The sequence below is a fragment of the Rhinopithecus roxellana genome, chromosome 8 (genome assembly GCF_007565055.1).
Source record: "Rhinopithecus roxellana isolate Shanxi Qingling chromosome 8, ASM756505v1, whole genome shotgun sequence".
Lineage (NCBI taxonomy): Eukaryota > Metazoa > Chordata > Mammalia > Primates > Cercopithecidae > Rhinopithecus > Rhinopithecus roxellana.
This window is the reverse complement of record NC_044556.1, coordinates 33,478,802-33,494,590: the sequence shown is the minus strand read 5'-3', so window position 1 is coordinate 33,494,590 and position 15,789 is coordinate 33,478,802.

The window sequence follows — 15,789 nt, the reverse complement described above, 5'->3', positions numbered from 1 at the left end:
AATTTGGATACAAACCATGAAAAAGTATCATGCCTTTGAAAAGCACGGTGTAACACACCTGCAAAATGTCATTTAGTCCTGATTCCTGTATCAGGGAAGCTATTATTTAAGTTATGAAGCATCATAGTATGGGGAGAAGGAAATTGACAGAGTCAACGTTTATAAAATTATAAAATTTGTATGGGGAAGGTGGCTCAGGGAAAAACATGGACTTTGTCCATTCCTAGAACACGAGGCTTAGTGATACATACCAACATATTAAATAAATTGTTTTAAGACAAAAAAAATACTTTGATAATATTTGAATCCCATTAGTTAACTTTTACCCTTAGAAATAACATAGGCTAAAAATGTTAATACAGTTGGCTTGCATTATTCATGGCTTAGCTTTCTGCATTTTGAGTTATTTGCAGTCAATCATGGTTTGAAAACAATAAGATAATTTCAGAAATAATTCATAAATTCAAATTATAGGCTCTTCAGAGTAGTGTGATGAAATCTTGTTGCCTTGCTGCCCAGGATGTAAATCATCTCTTTTTTCTGCATATCTATGCTGTAGACACTACCCATTCATTAGTCACTTTGTAGCCATCTCAGTTATCAGATGGACTGTTGCAGTATCTCAGTGCTTGTGTTCAAGTAGCCCATATTTTATTTAATGCCCCAAAGCACAAGAGTAGTATGCTGGCATATTATTGTAATTGTTCTATTTTATTATTGTTCATGTCTTACTATGCCTAATATATATATTAAACTTTATCTCATATATATTAAACTTTATCATAGGTCTATATATATGTATAGGGAAAAACAGTATATAGAGGGTTTAGTACTATCTATAGTTTCAGATAATCCACGGGAGATCTTGGAATATATCCCTACTGATAAGGGGACACTGCTGTAGCTTTGTGGAGGGATTATAAGAGAATTTGGAATGTGTGTTTATCCCTAACTGTAATGCTGAAGTGATAGAAGACAGTCATACTGACCATCAAAATATACCTTGCCTCCATTGTCAGATACAGTAGCTTGATTGAACAGATAAGGCATTTCTCTTCAATTCCATCAACATTTTTGAGTTGAATATTTAACTTTTAAAGTAAGAGGTCTTTAGCTAACAAAATTGGCAGATACTGTGAACTGATAGTGAAAAATCTGTTTCCTTTTTGTCCTGGGTATACAGCAAGACTATATTTCCTAGCCTCACGTGCAGTTAGATGTAGGTGCAAAACTGAATTTTAGAAAGTGAAATGGATGTATTTCTATTTTTAAGGTTTTGAGAATTCATAATGCTTTCTCCCAGTTTTTTCTCTTTGTACCGATTGGATATTGATTACAAGCTTGTAAGAGATAGTGGAATCGACTGGGCACAGTGACTCACACCTGTAGTCCCAGCACTTTGGTAGGCCAAGGTGGGCAGATCACCTGAGGTCTGGAATTCAAGACCAGTCTGGCCAACATGGTGAAACCCTGTCTCTACTACAGATACAAAAATTAGCCAGGCCTGGTGGCGTGTGCCTATAATCCCAGCTACTCGAGAGACTGAGGCGGAAGAATCACTTGAACCCGGGAGGTGGAAGTTGCAGTGAACTGAGATTATGCCATTGCATTCCAGCCTGGGCCACAGAGCAAGACTCTGTCTCAAAAAAAAAAAAAAAAAAAAACACCAACAACAAAAAAAGATGGGGAATCACAAGGTAGAAGGACTAAGATTATACTGTATTTTGTAGTAAGATGTTATATATTTAAGTGCTCAATGAATTTGTGAAAAAGGAAGGTAACTTTTATCTTTCATTGTCCAGTAGAGACTTGTTGCAAAATGAAAGTTCAGCAAATAGTGGCTTGTTAGTACCCTTGTAAGTCTAGTGTTGGAAATATTTCTTGGTTTTAAACAACCAGTGTGCTGATTTTAGAAAGGGTGTGCTCATTTATTAGGAAGCTAAGAAAAATAACAGACCTGGAACAAAGGAAGTCATTCTGAGGCATTATGGTCTAAGAACTGTGTCCTCCAAAGGGAATGATAATATGACTGAGAGTTCACCTGAGGCACAGAAAGCCAAGTACATCAATAGATTACAAGTCAAATACCCCAGAAATTCAAAAATACACTATTGTGATTAGTGCAAAGAAAAATCTGTTCTTTCAAAAACTGGCAGCTCAGCTGAAAAGCAAAACAAAACAAAAAAACAAAACCTAAAAAACACTAGAATCTCACCAGTGCTCATATCCAAATTTTCTGTTAAAACAAAACTTTGTCCACTCAAAATATCTGAAATGGCCAATCACAGTGGCTCATACCTGTAATTCCAGTGCTTTGGGAAGCCAAGGCAGGATCGCTTGAGGCCAGGAGTTAGAGACCAGCCTAGGCAACATAGCAATACCCGCATCTCTACAAAAAAATACTAAAAATTAGCAGGACATGATGGTGTATGCATGCCGTCCCACCTACCTGGGAGGCTGAGGCAGGAGGATCACTTCACCCAGGACTATGATCACACCACTGCACTCCAATCTGGACAACAGAGTGAGACCTTGTCTCATATGTGTGTGTGTGTGTGTATGTAACACACATATATATTACAATTTTATATATATAATCGAAAGGAGGGAGGAAGTTAAACTACAGCTGCAACAAAGCCCAACTGCTCTCAACTGTACATCAGATTGATTCAATGTCAAACACTGAACCTAACAGTAGGAGCATGCTGTTTTCTGGTGTTAACTATTCTTTTCATACTTACCTTTTATAAAAAATATACAGCACACAGAAAAAAAAAAAATATATATATATATATATGTATATATATATATATATAAAATATATAACACGCATAGGAGAAAAAAGTTTTATCCAGAGAGGAATCAGTCAATAGAAGCAAATTGAAATTGTCATATGTTTGCATTGTCAGAGGGTGGTCATGACGATAAAAGTGCCTAAAGATCTAGTAAAACAAAGTGGAAAACATACATGAAGAGATACAGAATTTTAGCAGAAATATGGAAACAGCAAAACACAGAAATCTAGAAATGAATATGATCTAAGTACACAGAGGAAAAGATCAATAAACAAAGACAAAGCAATTGAGAGTATACAAATGAAAAAGCAAAGAAAAAATTATAGAATGAGTATAATTTTAGTAATTCTAATTATAGAATGAGTAAAATTATAGAATGTGTGTAATTTGAAGGAAAGTGAAATGGCCTACCATCCTTGTAATTGAGTCTCAGAAGGGGAAGATTGAAAGAATGATACAGAACAAATATTTGAAGAGATATTTACTAAGAACTTTTTCAAAGTTGATGGAAATTAACACACAAAATCAAGTCGAAAGGAAGTTTTTTTGAAATGAGATTGATAAACACCTGGTAAGATATATATACTGGGGTGAATAATATCCCTCCAAAATTCATGTTCACTTGAAATTTCAGATGTGACCTTATTTCAAAATAGGGTCTTTGCAGATGTAATTAGTTATGATAAAATCATACTAGGTTAGGGTATCCCGAAATTCAATGACTAGTTTCCTTATAAGAAGATGTTGACAGAGATACAAAGTCCATGTGAAAATAAAGGCAGACATTGGAGTGATGCCAACTTTAAGCCAAAGATTGCCTGCAACCAGAAGTAAGGAAGAGGCAAAGAAGATCCCTTCTCTAGAGTGTTGAGAGGAAGCCTTGATTTCAGACTTCTGGTCTACACAACTGTGAGAGAATAAATTTCTCTCGTTTCAAGCTATCTAGTTGATGTTATAGCAGCCTAGGAAACAAACTGATCAAGTTAAAAAGAGGAAGCACAAATTACTAATGTTGAGAATAGAAAGGACATTATAGCCTATTAACATTAAAGATAATTGCATGTTATGAACAACTTTATGCCAATAATCGAATAACTTAGATGGACAAATGCCTTTTGAAACACACCTTGTCAAAAATGATGCAGAATACAGTATATGAAAAAAGCTCCATATTTTTAAAAGTGAATTGGTAATCATAAATGTTACCAAAAAGAAAACACTAACTCCTGGTTGCTCCAATGGAAAATTACATCAAATGTGTAGGTTAGAGATAATATTAAACTCTACAGAGCTTCTTTCAAAAATTAGAAAACAAAACAATTTTGAATTTGTTTTATGAGGCCTGTATAACCCCTGTATTAATCCATTCTCACATTGCTATAAAGAAATAACAGACTGGGTAATTTATAAAGAAAAGAGGTTTAATTGGCTTCTGATGCTGCAAGCTGTACAGGAAGCATAGTGGCTTCTGCTTCTGGGTACGCTTCAGGAAACTTGCAATCCTGGTGGAAGGTGGAGGGGAAACAGGTACATGTTACATGGCTGGAGCAGGAGGAAGAGAGAGAGGGGATTTGCTGCACACTTTTAAACGACCAGATCTCATGAGAACTCTGTTTCAAGAACAGCACCAAAGGAATGGTGCTAAACCGTTCGTGAAGGATCTATCCCCATGAACCAGTCACTTCCCACCAGGACACAGCCTCCAACACTGGGGATTACAATTGAACATGAGATTTAGATGGGGACACAAATCCAAACCATATCAATCCCATTACAAAACTTGACAAAATAGTACAATAAAAGAAAATTAAAAATGAGTATTTCATGTGAATATGAATGCAAAAAATAAGATAAAAAGAAATAGAATTTAACAGTGTAAAAGGTTATATATATGTGAGGCTTAACCCAGCAATGTAATTCACCACATAGCAAAATGAGAAAAACTATGTGATTATTATCACCAAATATAAAAAAGTAATTTGACAATTGATAGTATGCATTTCTATATTGACGAATAATTGGAAAATGAAACATTTACAACAGCATAAGACAGCCATATACTTAGGAACAATTCAGTGATACACATGTAAGACCTATAAGACCTTTACACTGATGAGAAGAAACTTAAAATACCTAAGTAAATGGAAAGATATGTCACTAAATATGTTGGAGGACTCAGTATTGTTAGGATTTTCAACTTCTGCTTGGTGGTTTATGAATTCAGTGTAACCCCAAGCAAAATTCCAACAGTATATTTTAAATAAATTGACAAGTTGTTTCTAAAATCTGGAAATTCAAAGCATTTAGAATAGCCAAAGGAATCTTCAAAAGATAGAGGACTTACTGTACCTGGTTACAAGATATAATGTTGCAGCAAAAGAGATAACATAGTATTAACATAGACAAATAGACCAATAGCACAATAGAGTCCTGAAATAGACAAATGCACATAGTCAATTGATCATCTTTTTAAAAAACATGACTTGAGGCCGAGACAGGCGGATCACGAGGTCAGGAGATCGAGACCATCCTGGCTAACATGGTGAAACCGCGTCTCTACTAAAAAAAAATACAAAAAACTAGCCGGGTGAGGTGGCAGACACCTGTAGTCCCAGCTACTCGGGAGGCTGAGGCAGGAGAATGGCGTAAACCCGGGAGGCGGAGCTTGCAGTGAGCTGAGATGCAGCCACTGCACTCCAGCCTGGGCGACAGAGCGAGACTCCGTCTCAAAAAAAAACAAAAAACATGACTTGAAATTTGCATACATTTCTGGTTAGTAAAGTCATAGAGTCACTCTGAAAAATTGTTTGACAGGGTTTTTTTTTTTTTTTTTAAACTATAGATCTAGAATTACCAAATTAACTGCAATTCCATAGGATACGTTTTTACCTAAGAGAAATGAAAACAGAAATTCGCACAAAGGCATGTACCTGAAATTTCATAGCCTTATTCATATTAATCCCAACCTGGACATAAGTGTTCCAGAAAAGAGTAGTGGTTATATACATTGTGCTGTATTCATGGAATCAAATGCTAATCAATAAAAGGAAAGAATCTGCAAAAACGTGTATGTGAGGTGGAGAAAGATGGCCGAATAGAACCCTCTAGCAATTGTTCACCCTGCAGGAATGTCAAACTGAACAACTATCTAAGCAAGAAAGCACCTTCATAAGAACGAGAAATTCAAGTGAGAGGTCACCAGTACCTCACCAGCAATAATTGTGATGGATCACAGTTTTAGCATAATAACGAGGAAAAATGCATTGAAGAAGGTAGGAAGGATGGTCTCACATTGCCTGTAACACTGCTTCTCCAGACTCAGGCAGCATAGCAGGAAGAGAGAATCTCTGCTTGGGGGAGAGTGACGTGAGTGGAACTTTGCGTAATAACTCAGTGCTGCCTTGTAATAATGAAACGGCACCAGGCAAAAGTCTACCAATGCCCATGGAGGGAGCCCTTAAAATAGCCCTGGGCTAGAGGAGAATTCACTACCGCAGTAGCAGGAACGGAAGACTTGGTCTGCTTTGCCACCAACTGACTAAAGTTCCGTGAGCCCCTGAATCAATTTCTCTGACACCTAGGCCATGTCAACTGCAGTTCTTGAGCAAGCCCTGGTGCTGCACTGGTTTCAGAGGCTCTTTACTTTGACTTGGTTCAGCAAGGGACCAGCTGCAGTGACCATGGGAGTATATGGATCACCCATCCTCCAACTCCAGGAAACACAGCATAGGAGAGAGACTCCTGCGTTGGTGAAGGAGAGTGACAGTCCAGCCTCAGCAAAATAAAGCAATGGCAGAAATCCGGAAGCTTCTGATTCCAGATCATTACTGCTGGATGGTGCTTCTACACTCTTCTGAGGCCAGAAGAGAATCTACTGCCCTGATGGGACCCAGGTCCCTCCATGCTTCACCTTCCTTTGACTAAATCATCCTTGGGTTTTGAATAAAATTCAGTGGCAATCAGAGAGTAGCAGCTGTTGGCCTTGCACAAACCCAGGTACTGTACTGGTCTGGAAGACTAGACCTTGGTTGTTATTCAGTATCAGCTGTGGTGGCCCTGACAGTGCTTGCATTAACCCTCCCCCAATACCAAGAAGCCAGGCTTAAAGAGAGGGACTCATTTGGCTTGGAGGAAAGACGGAAGAGAGTAATTAATTCTCTGGGAACCCAAGGAATTCTCCCTCATTTCTAAATTCATTAGGGCCAGGAGTCTGCAAGTGTCACAACACACTTAAGTTTAGGGTACTGTCTACTGCTGAAGTGGCTGCAGTTAACAGCCACTTTGAACTCGGAGAGCCCTCTGAAAAAGGAATTATAAGCAAGGTCAGAGTGTGAAGACTGGAATAAATACATAAATCTGCAATGCATGCCCACACATTTAGGAATGTCCAAAAGCATCACAGACACCCAGGAAAATTTGGCCTCACCAAATGTACTAAATGAGGTACCAGTGAACAATCCTAGAGTGACAGAGATGTGTGACCTTCCAGACTGATAATTCAATATGCGTATTTTTGTTGAAACTCAGCAAACTACAATAAAACAGAAGGAAATAAGGATTCTTTCCGAGAACTGTAAGAAAGTTTGAAATGATTGCCGGGCGCGGTGGCTCAAGCCTGTAATCCCAGCACTTTGGGAGGCCGAGACGGGTGGATCACGAGGTCAGGAGATTGAGACCATCCTGGCTATCACTGTGAAACCCCGTCTCTACTAAAAATACAAAAAACTAGCCGGGCGAGGTGGCGGGCGCCTGTAGTCCCAGCTACTCGGGAGGCTGAGGCAGGAGAATGGCATAAACCCGGGAGGCGGAGCTTGCAGTGAGCTGAGATCTGGCCACTGCACTCCAGCCTGGGCGTCAGAGCGAGACTCCATCTCAAAAAAAAAAAAAAAAAAAAAGAAAGTTTGAAATGATTATCAAAAACTAAACAAATCTTGGAGCTAAAAATTCAATTGACCATCAGAAAGATGCCTCTATGTCTCAACAGCAGAATTGATCAAACAGAAGGGAAAGTTAATGAGCTCAACAGGCTATTTAAAAATACACAGAGGAGAGAAAAATGGAAAAGAAAGAAGCATGTTTATATGATGTAGAAAAGAGCGTCAAAAAGCAAATACAAGTTATTGGTCTTCTTTTTTTTTTTTTTTTTTTTTTTTTTTTTTTTTGAGACGGAGTCTTGCTCTGTCGCCCGGGCTGGAGTGCAGTGGCCGGATCTCAGCTCACTGCAAGCTCCGCCTCCCAGGTTCACACCATTCTCCTGTCTCAGCCTCCTGAGTAGCTGGGACTACAGGCGCCCACCACCATGCCCGGCTAAGTTATTGGTCTTAAAGGGGATGTAGAGAAAGCATTTGGGGTAGAAAGTTTATTCATACATAATAGAGAACTTTCCAAACCTAGAAAAAGTTAAGAATCTCCAGATACAAGAAGATCAGAGAACACCAAGAGAATTAAACCTGAACAAGAATACCACAAGGCATATAGTTAAACTCTTTTCAGGTACAAAAAAATGGATCTTAAAAGCAGGAAGAGAAAAAAAGTAAATATGTATAAGGGAGCTCCTATATATCTGGAAGTAGACTTCTCAGCAGAAACTTTGATCAATCAGGAGGAAGTGGGAAGACATATTTGAAGTGCTGAAGGACAACAAAAAAACTTCCACTGAGAATACTGTATCCAGCAAAGCTATCCTTCGAACATAAAGAACTAGACTTTCCCAGACAAACAAAAGCTGAAAGAAATTTGTAACCGCTAGACTTGTCTTACAAAACAACCTAAAGATTTTTTTACTTTGAAAGAAAAGGGCTCTAATGTGCTTCAAGAAATCATCTGAAGATAGAAAACTCACTGGTAAATCTAAGCACACAATATTGAGAGCACTCGAATGCTATAATTGTGTGTAAGATGCTAGAAAGTTTAGAATGAAAACTAAAACATAAACCTACCAAAAATTATATTGCTTAAGAAATAGGCAATATAAAAAGATGCAGAGACAATGAAAAGTCTAAAAGTAGGGGTAATAGACGTAGAGCTTAGAGTTTTTTTTAGTATTTTCTCACACTGACCAAAGTTAAGGTGTAATGAGTTTAAAGTAACTTATTTTAAAATATTTTTTGTAAGCCTTATAACCACAAAGCAAAAACTCGTAATACATTAATATCAAAGCCAAAGAATTAAAATATACTACTTGACAAAATCACTTTTACACAAAAGATAGTAAGAAAGGAATAAATGATTTACAAAACAACCAGAAAGCAACAGAATGTCAGGTGTAAATTTTTCCTAGTAAAATAGAATTGAATGTAAAGGGACTAAATTCTCCATTTGAAAGAAATGGAAAGGCTGAATTTTTTTTTTTAAGACCCAAGTATATGCTGCCTGCTAGAAACTCACTCCATCTATAAGGACACACGTAGACTGAAAGCAAATGGATGAGAAAAGATATTTCATGCAATAGAAAACCAAAAATCTCAGAAGTAGCTACTAAGATAAAATAGACTTCAAGTCAAAAACTAAAAATTAGAGACAACATCACAATATAATGATAAAGTAGCAATTTACCAAGAGGAATGAGCAACTAAATATATATGCAACCATTATTGAAGTAATTAAACGTATGAAACATATATTAATTGGTTTAAAGGGAGAGGTAGACTGCAATATAATAAAAGGTAACTGCAATGTCCCATTTTCAGCAGTGGACATGCCATTAGGACAAAAAGAAACAGTAAAATTAAACTACACTCTAGACCTAATGGAACTAGCAGACATTTATAGAACATTTTTTCTTTCTTTTTTTTTTTGATTATTTATTTATTTACTTATTTTTTATTTATTTATTTTTTATTATACTTTAAGTTCTAGGGTACATGTGCATAACGTGCAGGTTTGTTACATATGTATATTTGTGCCATGTTGGTGTGCTGCACCCATCAACTCGTCAGCACCCATCAATTCATCATTTATATCATGTATAACTCCCCAATGCAATCCCTCCCCCCTCCCCCCTCCCCATGATAGGCCCCGGTGTGTGATGTTCCCCTTCCCAAGTCCAAGTGATCTCATTGTTCAGTTCCCATCTATGAGTGAGAACATGCGGTGTTTGGTTTTCTCTTCTTGTGATAGTTTGCTAAGAATGATGGTTTCCAGCTGCATCCATGTCCCTACAAAGGACGCAAACTCATCCTTTTTTATGGCTGCATACTATTCCATGGTGTATATGTGCCACATTTTCTTAATCCAGTCTGTCACAGATGGACATTTGGGTTGATTCCAAGTCTTTGCTATTGTGAATAGTGCTGCAATAAACATACGTGTGCATGTGTCTTTGTAGTAGAATAATTTATAATCCTTTGGGTATATACCCAGTAGGGGGATGGCTGGGTCATATGGTACATCTAGTTCTAGATCCTTGAGGAATTGCCATACTGTTTTCCATAATGGTTGAACTAGTTTACAATCCCACCAACAGTGTAAACGTGTTCCTATTTCTCCACATCCTCTCCAACAACTGTTGTTTCCTGATTTTTTAATGATTGCCATTCTAACTGGTGTGAGATCGTATCTCATTGTGGTTTTGATTTGCATTTCTCTGATGGCGAGTGATGATGAGCAGTTTTTCATGTGTCTGTTGGCTGTATGAATGTCTTCTTTTGAGAAATGTCTGTTCATATCCTTTGCCCACTTTTTGATGGGGTTGTTTGTTTTTTTCTTGTATATTTGTTTGAGTTCTTTGTAGATTCTGGATATTAGCCCTTTGTCAGATGAGTAGATTGTAAAAATTTTCTCCCATTCTGTAGGTTGCCTGTTCACTCTGATGGTAGTTTCTTTTGCTGTGCAGAAGCTCTTTAGTTTAATTAGATCCCATTTGTCAATTTTGGCTTTTGCTGCCGTTGCTTTTGGTGTTTTAGACATGAAGTCCTTGCCCATGCCTATGTCCTGAATGGTACTACCTAGATTTTCTTCTAGGGTTTTTATGGTATTAGGTCTAACATTTAAGTCTCTAATCCATCTTGAATTAATCTTCGTATAAGGAGTAAGGAAAGGATCCAGTTTCAGCTTTCTACTTATGGCTAGCCAATTTTCCCAGCACCATTTATTAAATAGGGAATCCTTTCCCCATTTCTTGTTTCTCTCAGGTTTGTCAAAGATCAGATGGCTGTAGATGTGCGGTATTATTTCTGAGGACTCTGTTCTGTTCCATTGGTCTATATCTCTGTTTTGGTACCAGTACCATGCTGTTTTGGTTACTGTAGCCTTGTAGTATAGTTTGAAGTCAGGTAGCGTGACGCCTCCAGCTTTGTCCTTTTGACTTAGGATTGTCTTGGCAATGCGGGCTCTTTTTTGGTTCCATATGAACTTTAAAGCAGTTTTTTCCAATTCTGTGAAGAAACTCATTGGTAGCTTGATGGGGATGGCATTGAATCTATAAATAACCTTGGCAGTATGGCCATTTTCACGATATTGATTCTTCCTATCCATGAGCATGGTATGTTCTTCCATTTGCGTCCTCTTTGATTTCACTGAGCAGTGGTTTGTAGTTCTCCTTGAAGAGGTCCTTTATATCCCTTGTAAGTTGGATTCCTAGGTATTTTATTCTCTTTGAAGCAATTGTGAATGGAAGTTCATTCTTGACTTGGCTCTCTGCTTGTCTCTTACTGGTGTATAAGAATGCTTGTGATTTTTGCACATTAATTTTGTATCCTGAGACTTTGCTGAAGTTGCTTATCAGCTTAAGGAGATTTTGGGCTGAGACGATGGGGTTTTCTAAATATACAATCATGTCATCTGCAAACAGGGACAATTTGACTTCTTCTTTTCCTAACTGGATACCCTTGATTTCTTTCTCTTGCCTGATTGCCCTAGCCAGGACTTCCAACACTATGTTGAATAGGAGTGGTGAGAGAGGGCATCCCTGTCTTGTACCAGTTTTCAAAGGGAATTTTTCCAGTTTTTGCCCATTCAGTATGATATTAGCTGTGGGTTTGTCATAAATAGCTCTTATTATTTTGAGGTACGTTCCATCAACACCGAATTTATTGAGCGTTTTTAGCATGAAGGGCTGTTGAATTTTGTCAAAAGCCTTTTCTGCATCTATTGAGATAATCATGTGGTTCTTGACTTTGGTTCTGTTTATATGCTGGATTATGTTTATTGATTTGCGAATGTTGAACCAGCCTTGCATCCCAGGGATGAAGCCCACTTGATCATGGTGGATAAGCTTTTTGATGTGCTGCTGAATCCAGTTTGCCAGTATTTTATTGAGGATTTTTGCATCGATGTTCATCAGGGATATTGGTCTAAAATTCTCTTTTTTTGTTGTGTCTCTGCCAGGCTTTGGTATCAGGATGATGTTGGCCTCATAAAATGAGTTAGGGAGGATTCCCTCTTTTTCTATTGATTGGAATAGTTTCAGAAGGAATGGTACCAGCTCCTCCTTCTACCTCTGGTAGAATTCAGCTGTGAATCCATCTGGTCCTGGACTTTTTTTGGTGGGTAGGCTATTAATTGTTGCCTCAATTTCAGAGCCTGCTATTGGTCTATTCAGGGATTCAACTTCTTCCTGGTTTAGCCTTGGGAGAGTGTAAGTGTCCAGGAAATTATCCATTTCTTCTAGATTTTCTAGTTGATTTGCGTAGAGGTGTTTATAGTATTCTCTGATGGTAGTTTGTATTTCTGTGGGGTCGGTGGTGATATCCCCTTTATCATTTTTTATGGCATCTATTTGATTCCTCTCTCTTTTGTTCTTTATTAGTCTTGCTAGCGGTCTGTCAATTTTGTTGATCTTTTCAAAAAACCAACTCCTGGATTCATTGATTTTTTGGAGGGTTTTTTGTGTCTCTATCTCCTTCAGTTCTGCTCTGATCTTAGTTATTTCTTGCCTTCTGCTAGCTTTCGAATGTGTTTGCTCTTGCCTCTCTAGTTCTTTTAATTGTGATGTTAGAGTGTCAATTTTAGATCTTTCCTGCTTTCTCTTGTGGACATTTAGTGCTATAAATTTCCCTCTACACACTGCTTTAAATGTGTCCCAGAGATTCTGGTATGTTGTATCTTTGTTCTCATTGGTTTCAAAGAACATCTTTATTTCTGCCTTCATTTCATTATGTACCCAGTAGTCATTCAGGAGCAGGTTGTTCAGTTTCCATGTAGTTGAGCGGTTTTGATTGAGTTTCTTAGTCCTGAGTTCTAGTTTGATTGCACTGTGGTCTGAGAGACAGTTTGTTATAATTTCTGTTCTTGTACATTTGCTGAGGAGTGCTTTACTTCCAATTATGTGGTCAATTTTGGAATAAGTACCATGTGGTGCTGAGAAGAATGTATATTCTGTTGATTTGGGGTGGAGAGTTCTATAGATGTCTATTAGGTCCGCTTGGTGCAGAGATGAGTTCAATTCCTGGATATCCTTGTTAACTTTCTGTCTCGTTGATCTGTCTAATGTTGACAGTGGAGTGTTGATGTCTCCCATTATTATTGTATGGGAGTCTAAGTCTCTTTTTAAGTCTCTAAGGACTTGCTTTATGAATCTGGGTGCTCCTGTATTGGGTGCATATATATTTAGGATAGTTAGCTCTTCCTGTTGAATTGATCCCTTTACCATTATGTAATGGGCTTCTTTGTCTCTTTTGATCTTTGATGGTTTAAAGTCTGTTTTATCAGAGACTAGGATTGCAACCCCTGCTTTTTTTTGTTCTCCATTTGCTTGGTAGATCTTCCTCCATCCCTTTATTTGGAGCCTATGTATGTCTCTGCATGTGAGATGGGTCTCCTGAATACAGCAGACTGATGGGTCTTGACTCTTTATCCAGTTTGCCAGTCTGTGTCTTTTAATTGGACCATTTAGTCCATTAACATTTAAGGTTAATATTGTTATGTGTGAACTTGATCCTGCCATTATGATATTAACTGGTTATGTTGCTCGTTAGTTGATGCAGTTTCTTCCTAGCCTCGACGGTCTTTATATTTTGGCATGTTTTTGCAATGGCTGGTACCGGTTGTTCCTTTCCATGTTTAGGACTTCCTTCAGGGTCTCTTGTAAGGCAGGCCTGGTGGTGACAAAATCTCTAGGCATTTGCTTATCTGTAAAGGATTTTATTTCTCCTTCACTTATGAAACTTAGTTTGGCTGGATATGAAATTCTGGGTTTAAAATTCTTTTCTTTAAGAACGTTGAATATTGGCCCCCACTCTCTTCTGGCTTGTAGAGTTTCTGCTGAGAGATCTGCTGTTAGTCTGATGGGCTTCCCTATGTGGGTAACCCGACCTTTCTCTCTGGTTGCCCTTAAGATTTTTTCCTTCATTTCAACTTTGGTGAATCTGGCAATTATGTGTCTTGGAGTTGCTCTTCTCGAGGAGTATCTTTGTGGCGTTCTCTGCATTTCCTGAATTTGAATGTTGGCCTGCCATACTAGGTTGGGGAAGTTCTCCTGGATGATATCCTGAAGAGTGTTTTCCAACTTGGATCCATTTTCCCCCTCACTTTCAGGCACCCCAATCAGACGTAGATTTGGTCTTTTTACATAATCCCATACTTCTTGTAGGCTTTGTTCATTTCTTTTTCTTCTTTTTTCTTTTGGTTTCTCTTCTCGCTTCATTTCATTCATTTGATCCTCAATCGCTGATACTCTTTCTTCCAGTTGATCGAGTCGGTTACTGAAGCTTGTGCATTTGTCACGTATTTCTCGTGTCATGGTTTTCATCTCTGTCATTTCGTTTATGACCTTCTCTGCATTAATTAGTCTAGCTGTCAATTCTTCCACTCTTTTTTCAAGATTTTTAGTTTCTTTGCGCTGGGTACGTAATTCCTCCTTTAGCTCTGAGAAATTTGATGGACTAAAGCCTTCTTCTCTCATCTCGTCAAAGTCATTCTCTGACCAGCTTCGATCCATTGCTGGCGATGGGCTGCGCCCCTTTGCAGGGGGAGATGCGCTCTTATATTTTGAATTTCCAGCTTTTCTGCCCTGCTTTTTCCCCATCTTTGTGGTTTTATCTGTCTCTGGTCTTTGATGATGGTGACGTACTGATGGGATTTTGGTATAGGTGTCCTTCCTGTTTGATAGTTTTCCTTCTGACAGTCAGGACCCTCAGCTATAGGTCTGTTGGAGATTGCTTGAGGTCCACTCCAGACCCTGTTTGCCTGGGTATCAGCAGCAGAGGTTGCAGAAGATAGAATATTGCTGAACAGCGAGTGTACCTGTCTGATTCTTACTTTGGAAGCTTCCTCTCGGGGTGTACTCCACCCTGTGAGGTGTGGGGTGTCAGACTGCCCCTAGTGGGGGATGTCTCCCAGTGAGGCTACTCAGGGGTCAGTGACCCACTTGAGCGGGCAGTCTGTCCGTTCTCAGATCTCAACCTCCGTGTTGGGAGATCCACTGCTCTCTTCAAAGCTCAGTTGAAGATGCAGAAATCACCGGTCTTCTGTGTCGCTCACACTGGGAGTTGGAGACTGGAGCTGTTCCTATTCGGCCATCTTGCTCCGCCCCCCAGAACATTTTTTCTAATAACTGCAGAATACACATTCTCATCAGCACAAGGAGAATTCTGCAGAATGAACTATATGTTATGACACAAAGCTTAACAAATTTTTTAAAAATCAAAATAGTGTCAAGTATCTGACCACACTGGAATAAAACTAGAAACCAATAACAAGAGAAACGTTGGAAACTATACAGGTACATCAAAATTAAACATGTTCCTAACAACCAATAGGTCAATGAAAAAATTTTAAATGCACTTTAAAAATCTATTGAAACCAATGATAATGGAAACATAACATACCAAAACTATAAGAATACAGCAGAACAGTACTAAGAAGGAAATTTATAATAATAAATGCCAAATCAATAAAGACTCCAAATAAATAACTTAATGGTATACCTTAAAGAACTAGACAAGCAAGAACAGGCTGGAGTGGAGTGGCGTGATCTCGGCTCACTGCAACCTCCACCTCCCAGGTTCAAGCAATTCTGCCTAAGCCTCCTGAATAGCTGGGATTACAGGCATGT